We start from the raw sequence: 12,500 nt of genomic DNA, 5'->3' as shown, positions 1-12,500 counted from the left end.
TTTCCGAATCTGTGCAGATACGCGAGTCTTAAACACTGCCTTATTAAAGTATTGCTGATTTAGTCATGTTTTAGGTAAAATTGACATTGAAATGTACCAACGTACGTTCTAAATTAATGCGCACACACATACATGAAACTGAAAACTTTGTCGGTCATTCAAAACTAGCATCCAGTTTTTAATGAAGACATAATTAGAATCAAATAACCAAATATTTGTGTATATTCAATGTAGTCGGAAACGGCGTTGATATGTTCGTTTTAACGTTGATATAAATACTGTACGTAACTAAACAATTTATGACTCATACTACACCTATATGAAAAAAATTATAAATAGGTCTCATTTTAATTTAATATAAGTATGTGCTTCTTTTTGCAGGGTAGGGGTGGATTGGGAAAGTGGAGAGGCATGTACATCAGTCGGGCTCAGGACTCGCGCATTTTCTTTCAAGAGGGATTGATGTCAAAAAAAAAAAAAAAAAAAAAAATCCACTTAGGAAAGTGATTCTCTTGACTTTTTCTGCACTGCGGTCCCCTGACTGAGAGACTCCAGAAAAGGACCGCGACCCCTACAATGAATATTTGTATCGCTGAATATCGTGCAATTAAAATGAAAAAGACAAAATTGAACAATCTTACAAAAAACTTTCCTCGAAACGGGACATAAAGATAGATGGAGAGATAGATGGTGAGAGAGAGAGAGAGAGAGAAAGAAAGAGAGAAAGGAGAGAGGGAGAGAGAAAGTGAGAGAGGGAGAAAGAGAGAGAGAGAGAGATGGATAGAGAAAGAGAGAGAGAGATGGATAGAGAAAGAGAGAGAGAGATGGATAGAGAAAGAGAGAGAGAGAGAAAGGGAGAGAGAGAGAGAGATGGATAGAGAGAGAGAGAGAGAGAGAGAGAGAGCAGTACTGTTGTCTATACACCATTATCCTTATCAATTGAGAGCAGGCGCTGGGGGGGTGGGGGGGGTCATCGCTTCATTCCCACGTTAGCACCAATCCCCACGCCTTCTCCTCAGAAGCCCTCATGTAGCCAGCCACCAATTCCCATTCCAAACAAATCAATCGATCAAGTCGATTGATTTGTTCCAGTAATGAGTTCCGTGGACGTCTCGTTTGTCTTCTCCAACGAGGGTGTGTTGTCTCTTGAGGAATTAACATCACAGAAGCGTGCCACATGCCCACATAGTCAGAGTTAACGTTCACGAGTTGCTGCTTCAACACAAAGTCATTCTTGCCATATCCTGTCAGTTCCCGAAGGCACGTGGTACCAAAGACGCCGAAACACTTCTTTAAGTCAGCATTCAGTGCAAGACAGCAAGACAGGGAGCACAAGTGACTCGATTTTTTTAATTTCCTGATTAAATCTCGACAATGCCGCATGTGAAAAAGGTATGCGAGGCCATCGAAGATTTCAATATCTTTGCAATATGTATAGACACTCTGAATTGTGTCAACCAGCAAGACCTAAACTTTGATCTTGGTCCAGGAAATCTGAAGTTCAAATGGTTTCACCTTTCTGTGTATTGACCGACCCAGGGGCTGCAAACAGAACCTCCAACGACTAGGCCAGCAGTGTCTGCGCTTGCAACCGCCCTGAAGTCGCCCAAAACAACATGTGTGTTCCTCGGAAGTACTGGTCGACTATACAATCAAATATGGCAAAGAATACCTCCTCCTCAAGTTCACACGCCTTGGTAGGAATATATACTGTAACAAGAGAGATGAAAGTGAAGGTATGCTTCAACCTCACCAGCATCATACTCGTACATTCATCAACCAGTGTAACTTTTGTAATGGTAAAATGTATCCGGGTAGATTTGCCTTCAGCTATCCCCGCGAGGTGACCCCATCACTGCGGCCCAACTGGAAATAAACGTAATCCTCACCACTCATCTCACCCCTGCCCAGCCTCCTCACCTCACAGACGGCCACTACGTCCATTCCAAGCCTCCCGAGCACCGCCGGCGATGAAAAGGGCAGGCGATCGTCCTGGAAAGTGGAAAGAGTGTTCCATGCACCCACATGTAGAGTCCGACGTAGATTCACCACGGGCCTAGCTCGACGCGCATGTGCCATATCTGCACCACCCTGGCCACCCACGTAGCGGGATTGATTATGACAGGGTCATATTGCAAGCCCATTTCACCATTAGTATCATGTATGGACAATACTACCTGCTGTATTCTCGGATTGTCGGTGACTAAACCGGATCCCCCATTGGTGACCAACCAGTGAGGAGGATGTGCTGGATACCCAGATGGAAGAAAAAGAAAACCATCAAAAGAGCAGATGAACTCTGAATCAATGACCATCCAACTCACTTGTGGCTCACTGACCCACGTGTTTGCCGTGCGCAGCATACCTGCAGAGCCTGGAGACAGATCTCTTGAAGGTTGAGTGGTGTCCTAGTGTCGCGGTTGCACTGAAGCTTTCCTGTAGGACTAGCAACATGTTTCTTTGGTCCTCTATTCAGACCAGGACGGGTGGCCATTATGTCTACCCAAATCCTGCTCTCCCCTCGTTGTTTGAACATAACATAGGAACATAAGATTGAAGAGGACTGCAAGAGACCATAAAGCCTACACTAGGCAGCTCCGTTTGGTGGTGGATGGGGGGCGTGGGAGAGTGAATCACGGGCATATGTTCATGCCAACCATACTGGACACTTATGGTGGGGATGAGCTTGACTGCCAAACCTGTGCCGGGGTGTTACAAATGTGACACAAGCCCGTCGACTCAGGTTCGGGGTGAACCTGTGGCGATCTCTCCGTGTGTGCGCTTGCAACATTCTTCCTCTCTCCCAGGACGACCGACCACCCTTTTTATCGGCGGAGCTCAGGAAGCTTAGATTGGATGTAGTGGCTTTCTCTTAACATAACAAATTTCTTCCTACCCCATATATATGCAATGCCCCCCACAATGCCTTCCTGTCTACCCTGGCATAGGCCTTTTCTAGATCTATAAAAGCCTAAAATACATCCTTACCTTTTCCTATAGCTTTCTCACATATCTGTCGTACCACAAAAATCTGATCTACACAGCCCCTACCTGTCCCAAAGCCACACTGTTCCTCACCAATTACTCCCTCTGTTCCTCTCCTAATCCTCTAAATCAAGACCCTCCCATAAGCCTTCCCAACTACACTCAAGCTAATCCCTCTGAAACTACTACAGTCGCACTTGTCCCCCTTTCCCTTGTAAAGTGGAACTATACAGGCACTCCTCCAATCCCCTCCAACCAGTGCACCATCACTGTACCTCCTTTTTTCAGACATTCTGCATGGCATCCATCCAACCCAGGTGCCTTACCTGCTCTCATCATCTTAACAGCTGCTTTCACTTCATCTTTCCTTATTTCTCCTCCATTTTCCTCACTCATCACAGTCATTTTCTTAGCGCTTCCCACTACAACTACCTTTCCCACCCTATTCTCCTTCATATTTAGCAACTCCCTAAAATACTCTGCCCACCTTCCTCTCACTGCCTTCTCTTACATTATCATTTCTCCATCTGCACCTTTTACCTTTTCTTCTCTACTTGATTCACCTCCTCTTCCTCTCTTAATTTCTTTCCAAAACATATTTTTATTATTTTCAAATTTTTCTGTCATACTCTTACCCCACTTCACATCTGCTCTCCTCTTTGCCTCCTTTATCTTATCCTTTATTTCTCTTATCTTTACTTTGCACCTCTCATACGATTCCTTCGTCCTGATTTGTAACCAATCTATGAAAGCCTGCTTCTTCTCTTCTATACCCTTCTTTGCTTCCTCATCCCACCACTCACTACCCTTCCTTCTATTTCCTCCCGTCTTCCTTGTTCCACACACCATCTTTGCACACCTTATGACTCCCTCCTTGAACCATCCCCATTCCTCCTCCACTCCTAGTTCTACTCTATCTTTCACTCCCTCTCACTCCTCTCTCAGCTTTTTCTTATACTTTTTCTCCTTTTCTTTCTCATTTAAGCAGTTCACTCTAAGTACCTCCCTACCTTCTGCCCTTTTCCTCTTTCTCCACTTATTCTCCACTCTCAACTTACCTTCCACCAAAAAATGATCTGATATTCCCCCACTCTCCCTTTAGAGCATGTACATCATTAACTCTTCCTATTATACTCATGGTTACCACTAACTAGTCCATTAACGCTCTATCTACCACCCTTCCATCCACCACCCTCTCCCATGTGTGCTTATGCTTGACTTTCTTCCTAAACAACAATCTTCACAACAAAGACCAGAGCCACACCGATGGCCATGGTACAGTAGTGCCGGAGGTGTGACCAAGGAGATCGATCACATACTTGTTAGGTTTATCGAAGTGCTGAATTCTTTGGGACCAATCATATACTTGTGATTGCAACACTGAGACTCTCTGCATCAAATCCATGAGAATCTCGAGATGTAACCTACCTGGATTTCATCTGGAGAAACTCAGGGATAACGCGTGTGCCCAGGAGTATGCGTTACCAATCTCTAATCGGTATTGAAGCACTTGGCTCTTTTGAAGACCCTGAGGAACTGTGGGACATATTTAAAAGTGAAACTTTGAAAGCTGGCGAGGAGTGCGTTGGAGAGCGCCCAAAGTCGAGGAGTGGCGTCGTGTCCCGGGAGACACTGAAATGTATAACGTAAGGCCATATTGCCAAAATGGCTGGGGAGCCTGGACCAATACAGGACTTAGAAACAGAGGAGAGGTACGTCAAGGAGATCGTTGAAGATGTCGAAGAACATTTTAATGCAAATGACCTCAGGCCTGCTTACCGAGCCCTGAAAAAAAAATCCGTTCTAAATCTGTGACCCAGAGGAGCACAATCCGAACAGCTGATGGAGAGCTAATGTCAGATGTGGAGGGGTATGGCCTCTTTACCGAGCATTTTGAGCAGTTGCTAATGAGTAACCTTCCAAGCGGATAGCTTCTCCTCGATGGCGTTTAGGTGGAGGTTTTTGGTCCACCGATGGACGAATCTCCTCCCTCTCCTCCCTCGCGAATAGCTTGGAAAAAGGGTCTGGTCGTCCCTATCTGTCAAGGGAAAGGGGACCGGCAGGACTGCAACAACTACCGCAGCATTACACTCCTCATTGTGCCAGGTAAGTTGCCTACCCACCTATTGCTAACACAGGTTCGTTCACATCTGCTCAAATTCCAAATGCCTGGATAGTCTGGGTTCACGCCAGGTAAGTCAACAACTGATCGGATCCTAGTGCTTCGTATTCTCGTGGAGCGCCGACGTGAATTTCAACAACAGGGGTTTCTTGCAGCTTATGTTGATCTTAAGATGGCGTTTGACTCGGTGCATCGTGGACTGTTCTGGGATCTTCTGTGGATCCGTAGGATTCATGCAAGGATGATTGACTTGATGTCTGGCTTATACTCTGGGACACAGGGTGCTGTAAATAAAGAGGAGGCGTGTCCTGCTTCTTTCCTGTAAATTCAGGAGTGAGGCAGAGGTGTGTCCTCGCCACGACACTTTTCAACACCTGCATGGACTGGGAATATATTGGACAGAGTTTGTCAGTGTCGTTGCGGAACATCTATTGCCAAAAACCAAGGTCACTGTCCTAGTATTGGTTGATGATGTTGTCCTTTTTACGGACTCTTCCGAGGTCTTGGTTGCAACCCTCGAGTCACTCCACTGGAAGGCGAAAAGACCTCTAGGACTTGAGGTCTCCTGGAAAAAGACCAAGGTCCAGGAGTTTGGAAGGACTGTCTGGATGACACAGCTCAGTCTGTCCATTCATATGGCAAGAACATTAAGGACTTCAAAAGCTTTACATACCTTGGCAGTGTGTACTTCCAAGGACTGGCATTGCCCAGGGTGTTACGGCCTCTCTCAACCAGAGTATATGGCGTTGTTATTTATGCAGGATGACTAAGATTCAAACCTTCAAGTCACTTATGCTCCTTGTTTTGCTTTACGGCTGTCAGACATGGACACTGAATGCCGACTTGAAGATGTGTCTCGATGTCTTTGGTACTAAATGCCTTCGGAGAATCATGGGGTATCGCAAGAATGACTTCATATCAAATTAAGACTCAGTCTCGCATAATTCGTTGACGTCAACTCTGGCTATATGATCATGTCGCATGTGTTCCCTGACTTTGATCCTACTCACAGTATTGTTTCCACAAGAGACAACCCTCGATGAAGGAGACGAAGAAGGGGACAACGCCCACAGAATTCATGGCTGCTGGGGCAAATCGATCGAACCTATCGAGAGTTATTTGAAGTGGGATGGAAAGGGTGTCTGCATGGGAGCTTGCTTGGAGAAACCGTGGGGAATGGCGCCGGCGCGCGTGTGAGTGAAGCAATGCGCTCCATCCTGTATGGTCACAATTGATGATATATATATATATATATATATATATATATATATATATATATATATATAGATATATTGAGAGAGAGATATAGAGAGAGAGAGAGAGAGAGAGAGAGAGAGAGAGAGAGAGAGAGAGAGAGAGAGAGAGAGAGAGAGAGAGAGAGAGAGAGAGAGAGAAATATATAGATATATGAAATGAGAGAAAAAGAGAGATAGGGAGGGGGAGTGAGTCAGTGGGGGAGAGTGAGGGAGGGAGGGAGGTAGAGAGGAAGGAGAGAGGGAGGGAGGGAGAGAGAGAAATTGGCCCTGCCCACCAAACACAAAGCCCAGGGGGAGACTAGTAGGCATTGGTATTTTTCTCTTTTTGTGTGCATGCAAGCTATTCTTTATGAATCTTTGTTTAATGGTTTCACCTATTTGGACTCCCCCCCCCCCACCTCCACTCTTCTCGAAAAAAACAACTGTGTGGGTAACGGGCCCCAGGCGCTTTCAACCATTTCAATTTGATGATCATTTTGTGTGACCCATGGCTCTCAACGCGGTGGCGCACTTTATGCATATTGCTTCTGGCTAAGGTCGGGAAAGTCTGTTCATCTGATTCGAGAACAGCCAAGGACAGGCCTATCTCCTGCTGCCAATAGGAGTCATTAGGATCGAGAGGGTGGTCGTTATATCAAAGTTTTGGCTATCGGCAGATGATTTTATTAAACTAATTGAACTCGCCCATCATCTGGCTGCATTCGTCGCCCCCGCAGAGCGTGGCACAGGGAATGGTATCCACGAACTAGTTGACCTTGTGGAGGGAGTGGCTGGAGGGACGTGTGGGCAGAAGGACCTTCCCACTCGGCTTTTTCCAGAAGACCCTCGCCTCCACTTCCCACAGCTGCGTGTGGACCATCAAATCTGCCCAGGGTATACCAGAACTGTGCAAATATATATTTTCTTGTTACGTATTTAATATACTTCTTGCTTCAGTAGTTTTCTCGTAAGGATATAGGTTATTATTTTGTAGACAAAACGGTGCTAGGACAACAACGAAAATGTATCCTGAATGGGCCAGAATCAACAGTTCCAGTTGTCGTTAGGCAATTGTATTTAGCCGAGGGAGAGTCCCTGAGCAGAGGAGAGGAAACGGAGCCACCCTTCTGCTTCCTTCTCCTTTGTGTTGAGTTCTTTGAGTCAAGAGGACTTGATATCAATTCAACTCAAAGAGAAAACGTCCCCAAAAAAAAACACAGCAAGATCTTCTTCTGAAGTCGCACTCGATGATGAAGAAGTGGTGATTCGGTTTAACGTCGTGAACTCCCCCTATCAGGAGGGTAGGACTGTGCCCCTCACAGAGGACTCTGTAGCCTGGGATGTAGTGAACCATACCCTTGGTCCAACTCGCTCGAGGCACGGTTCGAACCGTCATCACCTCCACCTTCGCCGCAAGTAACGACGTTCCAACCCGCCTGACCAGCGAGCATCCATGAAGAAACAACTGTAGATAAAACATCCCTTTGAAGAGTGTGGTCCTGCCTCCTGCAGATCACGTGGTGTTACCAGAATCCTTACAAATGGTCCTCTTTTATCTGGAACCGTCCCGAAATCTTGAAAACTCCGAATAGCGCTTCCTAATATTTGTTCCCAATAATGGAGATGTCCCAATTTCATAGATTGTGATGAGAGGACTGTGTATAAAGTAGGTTACCATTCCGTTTAATATCTTCAAGTTGAAAGTCTTTTTTTTTAGGTATTCTATTTTCATTTGTAAAAATATATATATTTTTTCGTTTGAGTAAAAGACTCGAAATGTTATGGGTTAATCGGCTTCGTACCAGTGGATGCATCTATATGCATTCATGTTCGCCCACACTTGTTGAAAAGTAAAAAAAAAAAAAAAAAAAAAAAAAAAAAAAAAAAAAAAAAAAAAAAAAAAAAAAAAAAAAAAAGCGAAAATGTTTTCACGGAAAACTGCCATAAATCGCATCCAAATTCCTGGACCTGAAAACTGGTTAATACCTCAGAATAAGACGTCATCAAAAGCCTTTGCCAGTTTCAATTTATTTGAATTTTTCATGATAATATCGACGGTAACAATAACATACTGCCATATGTACAATGTCACTCAACTGGTCACGTTTTCGGAATTCACAAGGACGGAATGGCTAGGATTTCTACTTCTTCTTTCATTAAACAAAGGGGAGGGAGGGAGAGAGAGAGAGAGAGAGAGAGAGAGAGAGAGAGAGAGAGAGAGAGAGAGAGAGAGAGAGAGAGAGAGAGAGAGAGGAGGGGAGTGGTAGGGCGTTCATTACTTCTTGAGGTACAGTATTCGAGTCTTAAAGTGTGTGTGGGGGGGGGGGTGCAAAAATCTACAACCAAGGGAATATTATCATTCTCCACTAACCGGTAACAAATTCGGGGGGGGGGGCACTTTTCTTTTTCTTCGTTTCCAAAGGGCTAGAAAAACCGTTAGGTGAGCTTCTTTCTGTTATACTCGTATAAAACCTGGAGCTGAATGTATATATACATATATATATATGTATATATATATATATATTGTGTGTGTGTGTGTGTGTGTGTGTGTGTGTGTGTGTGTGAGAGAGAGAGAGAGAGAGAGAGAGAGAGAGAGAGAGAGAGAGAGAGAGAGAGAGAGAGAGAGAGTGTGTGTGTGTGTGTGTGTGTGTGTGTGTGTGTGTGTGTGTGTGTGTTACTGAATCTACGAAGTTAGCTATTGTTATGACAAAGAAAAGAACACCAACATGACAATAGTGGTCTGCGGGCACCCAGTTTGGTGTTTACAAATAGTAACATTCGTAAACTGGGTACAGTTCCATAAATGAAGGAATATAATATGAACAGTCCAGTGTTATGCAATACCTGCCATGTGTTCTCCCTTAGCGATCAGCTGATGTGTCGTCACCAGACCACGCCCATCCAATGGCGCCAGCCAATGGTGGCCCTGATCAATAGTGTAACCATAGCAACACGCGTTGCGTTACCCGTGCTTACATGTGCCTAAGCCGGTGTCGACTGCGAAAGTTGGTTCTGTGGAGGCGCGCGGGGGTCCACACAGTCTTAGCGGGCGAGAAGTCGAGTGCCACTTGGTGTCAATGGTTCCTCGCTTGCCTGCTGGAAGACCACAGGCTACCACAGCGTAGTTCCAGACGCTGCGTCGCTAGGGAACCGTCAACGGCCACATCCGGGACTCCTACCGCCAGCAGCGGCCGAACTCCAACTGCAGAAGCCGCAGGTAAGGTTCTCCCTGGCTGCAGTGCCGGCAGACACTCTCGCTCCCGGCGCCTCTCGATGTCATTTCGTCAAGGTGAGACGAGCATCGGTCATTGTGTCCTCGCGCGAACGACCAGAGTCCGGTGGTCCTTCTTCAGGAGTTGGCCGGCCAGGGACACGATCGTCTTCTGCCGATAACGCGACGGGAACAAGACCAAGAAGTGAGTGAACCTTTCGAGCTGATCCCCGTCTCGGTGCCAAGCCTAAGAACTCCCTGGTGGGGCCAAGACACTCCTTGGCCCAAGACACCAGGTCCAATTCGCCGTGGACCATCCACGTCGAATATGTGCGTGATCGGTTCACGGGGATGTGAGGTACCGCAGTGCCCGACAGTCACCAGTTCCCAGTCTTGCATGACAGTCACGTTTGGCGCCGAAGATCTGCATCATATGTTCCTGACGTGATGGACAACAAAGTGTTTACTTCGTAAATATAATGTGTCCTGTTACGTAGCAGACGCAGCACGCGTAACGCTACTTGTATTACACGTAACACCTGTTACAAGTCCAAATCATTTGTATCATCGGCTCTTAAATTTTCATGACAATACAAAGGTTATGACGAAAACCGTCCAAAACCGTCCACAACCGCGTAAAACCGTGTATCGATCAATTAGTACAGTATTATTCTCCGTATACTTGTAGCGATTCCGGATGCAGCAGCATTTGAATAGGTTGAAGAAAACGGAAATTTTACCTCACTCGGATAACAATTAGATGCATATTGATGCATAAAAGAATTATATAAACATAAATATCATTGACTGTTCTCGTGGTTGGGTAACTAATGCATATACAAACACCTCTCTCTCAAAATAAACGCCATATCGGAAACTGCCATTTTCATACACATAAAAACACATCAAATACTAGACACTGAAAGAATTGTTTATGTAAGTCTAGTAGTCATGCCCCAGGTTCGGGTTGCCGCAGTTGTACAGTTGGCTTCACTGCTATGTACTACAGCTTCTGCAAAGCTGTAGGAAGTGTTTCTTGACGTTCATCTGAGACCTGAAATGATGTGCTTCCCAGAACCCTTTGGAAGGCATCAGGCACTGCAGTACTTACGAGTGGAAGCCACTGTAGAGCATATCAACAGTGTGAATATAATGATCGAGCTAGAATCCCCATCAGTACTATGTAGATGAGGGGATGACGTTAAGTTAAGGGCGTCGAACCACGACCAAATGTGTTACTTATGCGTCCGATCCTCCCGGGGGGCGAGTGGCAATCACCGGGAGCCCTCGGGAATGAGAACCTGGTCCACTTGGAATGCGAAGCGAGATCGAGGCCCAACGCCTCTTTGCGACGAACAATCGATGAATCTTTGAGTTCCTTCATAACACGGCGAATTAGGGTCCCAGTGGGCCCATTTAGCAAGAAGAGGAGGAAGGAGGAAGGGGGAGGAGGAGGAAGGAGGAAGGGGGAGGAGGAGGAGGAAGAGGAAGGAGGAGGAAGCGCGGCAGCAGTAAAAAGGAGGAAAATGAAAGAATAGGAAGAACAAGAGGTATAAGAGAGGACAAGGAGGAGGAGGAGGAGAAGGAGGAGAGGAGGGAGAGGAGGACTAATAGGAGTAGTGTTCTTTTGGATGATAATTTATAGGATCAGTCTATTTGACATAAGGTGAATGGAGATGAGGTAAACCCGTGGTCAGACTTCTGACCCAACTAATAGATTTTACTACGGAGATATAAAACATGCCACCGATTAACCATACGTATCTATCTGTACAAGTAAAGACATTTTAACGTAAAGAGAATAATACGTAGAAAAATATATAAAATAATCAGCAATAGAAGATCTGTTTGTATAATGAAATATTGAAGAATCTTTCAAACTCTTTTGGTTTATCGTTGTTCTTGTTCTTGTTGTTGTTGTTGTTGTTGTTGTTGACTGTAGTTTACCAGCGCTTCTATCCTGCTGGCATAGATCACCGACGAGGAACGTAGGTTTTACTGTACCTTGTGTTCTTTCGGCAGATAAACTTAATTGCTACGCATGACTGTCTCTTGACGAGGTTATCCTGCCCCTTGCCTTTTCAGTTAAAGGGACATATTTCGTTGTATCTAGTGTGTCATTATATAGGAGTTATCTCATAATCAAAGTATTTATCAACATCAGTGCAATTACAATGAGATGTATGTTTTCACAGATTTGATATGTCGTGAGTCAGGTTCTTCTGGACGCATGGGTACCTCAGGTCCGACACGGGGGTGGACAGCGGCGAGCGGAGGAGGGGCTGACGGAGAGTGGGGAGGGAGAGAAAAAGAGAGAAAGAGAGAGAAGGGAAGGCAGGAAGGAAGGGAGGGGAAAGGGAAGGGAGGAAAGGGAAGGCAGGAAGGTGAGGGACAGGTAGGGGAGGTAAAGGAGGAAGAGAAAATAGGAAGAAAGAAGGGTACTAAGAGATAGAGAGAGAAAGAGAGAGAGAGAGAGAGAGAGAGAAGGGGGGAGAGAGAGAGAGAGAGAGAGAGAGAGAGAGAGAGAGAGAGAGAGAGAGAGAGAGAGAGAGAGAGAGAGAGAGAGAGAGAGAGAGAGAGAGAGATAGAGAGAGAGAGAGAGAGAGAGATAGAGAGAGAGAGAGAGAGAGAGAGAGAGAGATAGAGACAGAGAGAGAGAGAGAGAGAGAGGAGAGAGAGAGAGAGAGAGAGAGAGAGAGAGAGAGAGAGAGAGACAGAGAGAGAGAGAGAGAGAGAGAGAGAGAGAGAGAGAGAGAGAGAGAGAGAGAGAGAGAGAGAGAGAGAGAGAGAGAGAGAGAGAGAGAGAGAGAAAGAGAGAGCTTCTAATCCGCAATCCATGATTCAATGTGTTAGGGTTGAAACGACCATGAAATCCTTCGCTCGTTCGATCCCCGGGAATCCATTTCGCTGCCAATACCTGAAACAAGTTCGCTGTAGGTCATCACAT

At 45.6% G+C, this 12,500-nt stretch overlaps 1 protein-coding gene across 2 annotated transcripts in view; it reads left to right on the top strand.

Annotated features, from left to right (window-relative positions):
* Positions 1-9,327: 9,327 nt before the first annotated feature.
* Positions 9,328-12,500, top strand: part of LOC143019598 (uncharacterized) — a 44,810-nt gene continuing 41,637 nt past the window's right edge. The window contains exon 1 of one of the 2 annotated variants that reach the window (XM_076175383.1): positions 9,328-9,559. The gene's annotated coding sequence lies outside the window, so the exon portion shown is untranslated. Of the gene's footprint in view, positions 9,560-9,610; positions 9,759-12,500 lie in introns of those variants that run through there. The other variant, XM_076175384.1, reaches the window with a different exon arrangement.

Source organism: Oratosquilla oratoria, chromosome 37 (assembly GCF_046742065.1).
Source record: "Oratosquilla oratoria isolate Oo_2021 chromosome 37, ASM4674206v1, whole genome shotgun sequence".
NCBI lineage: Eukaryota > Metazoa > Arthropoda > Malacostraca > Stomatopoda > Squillidae > Oratosquilla > Oratosquilla oratoria.
Note: the sequence above shows the minus strand (reverse complement) of the source record. Positions and strands in the feature narration are given on the sequence as shown.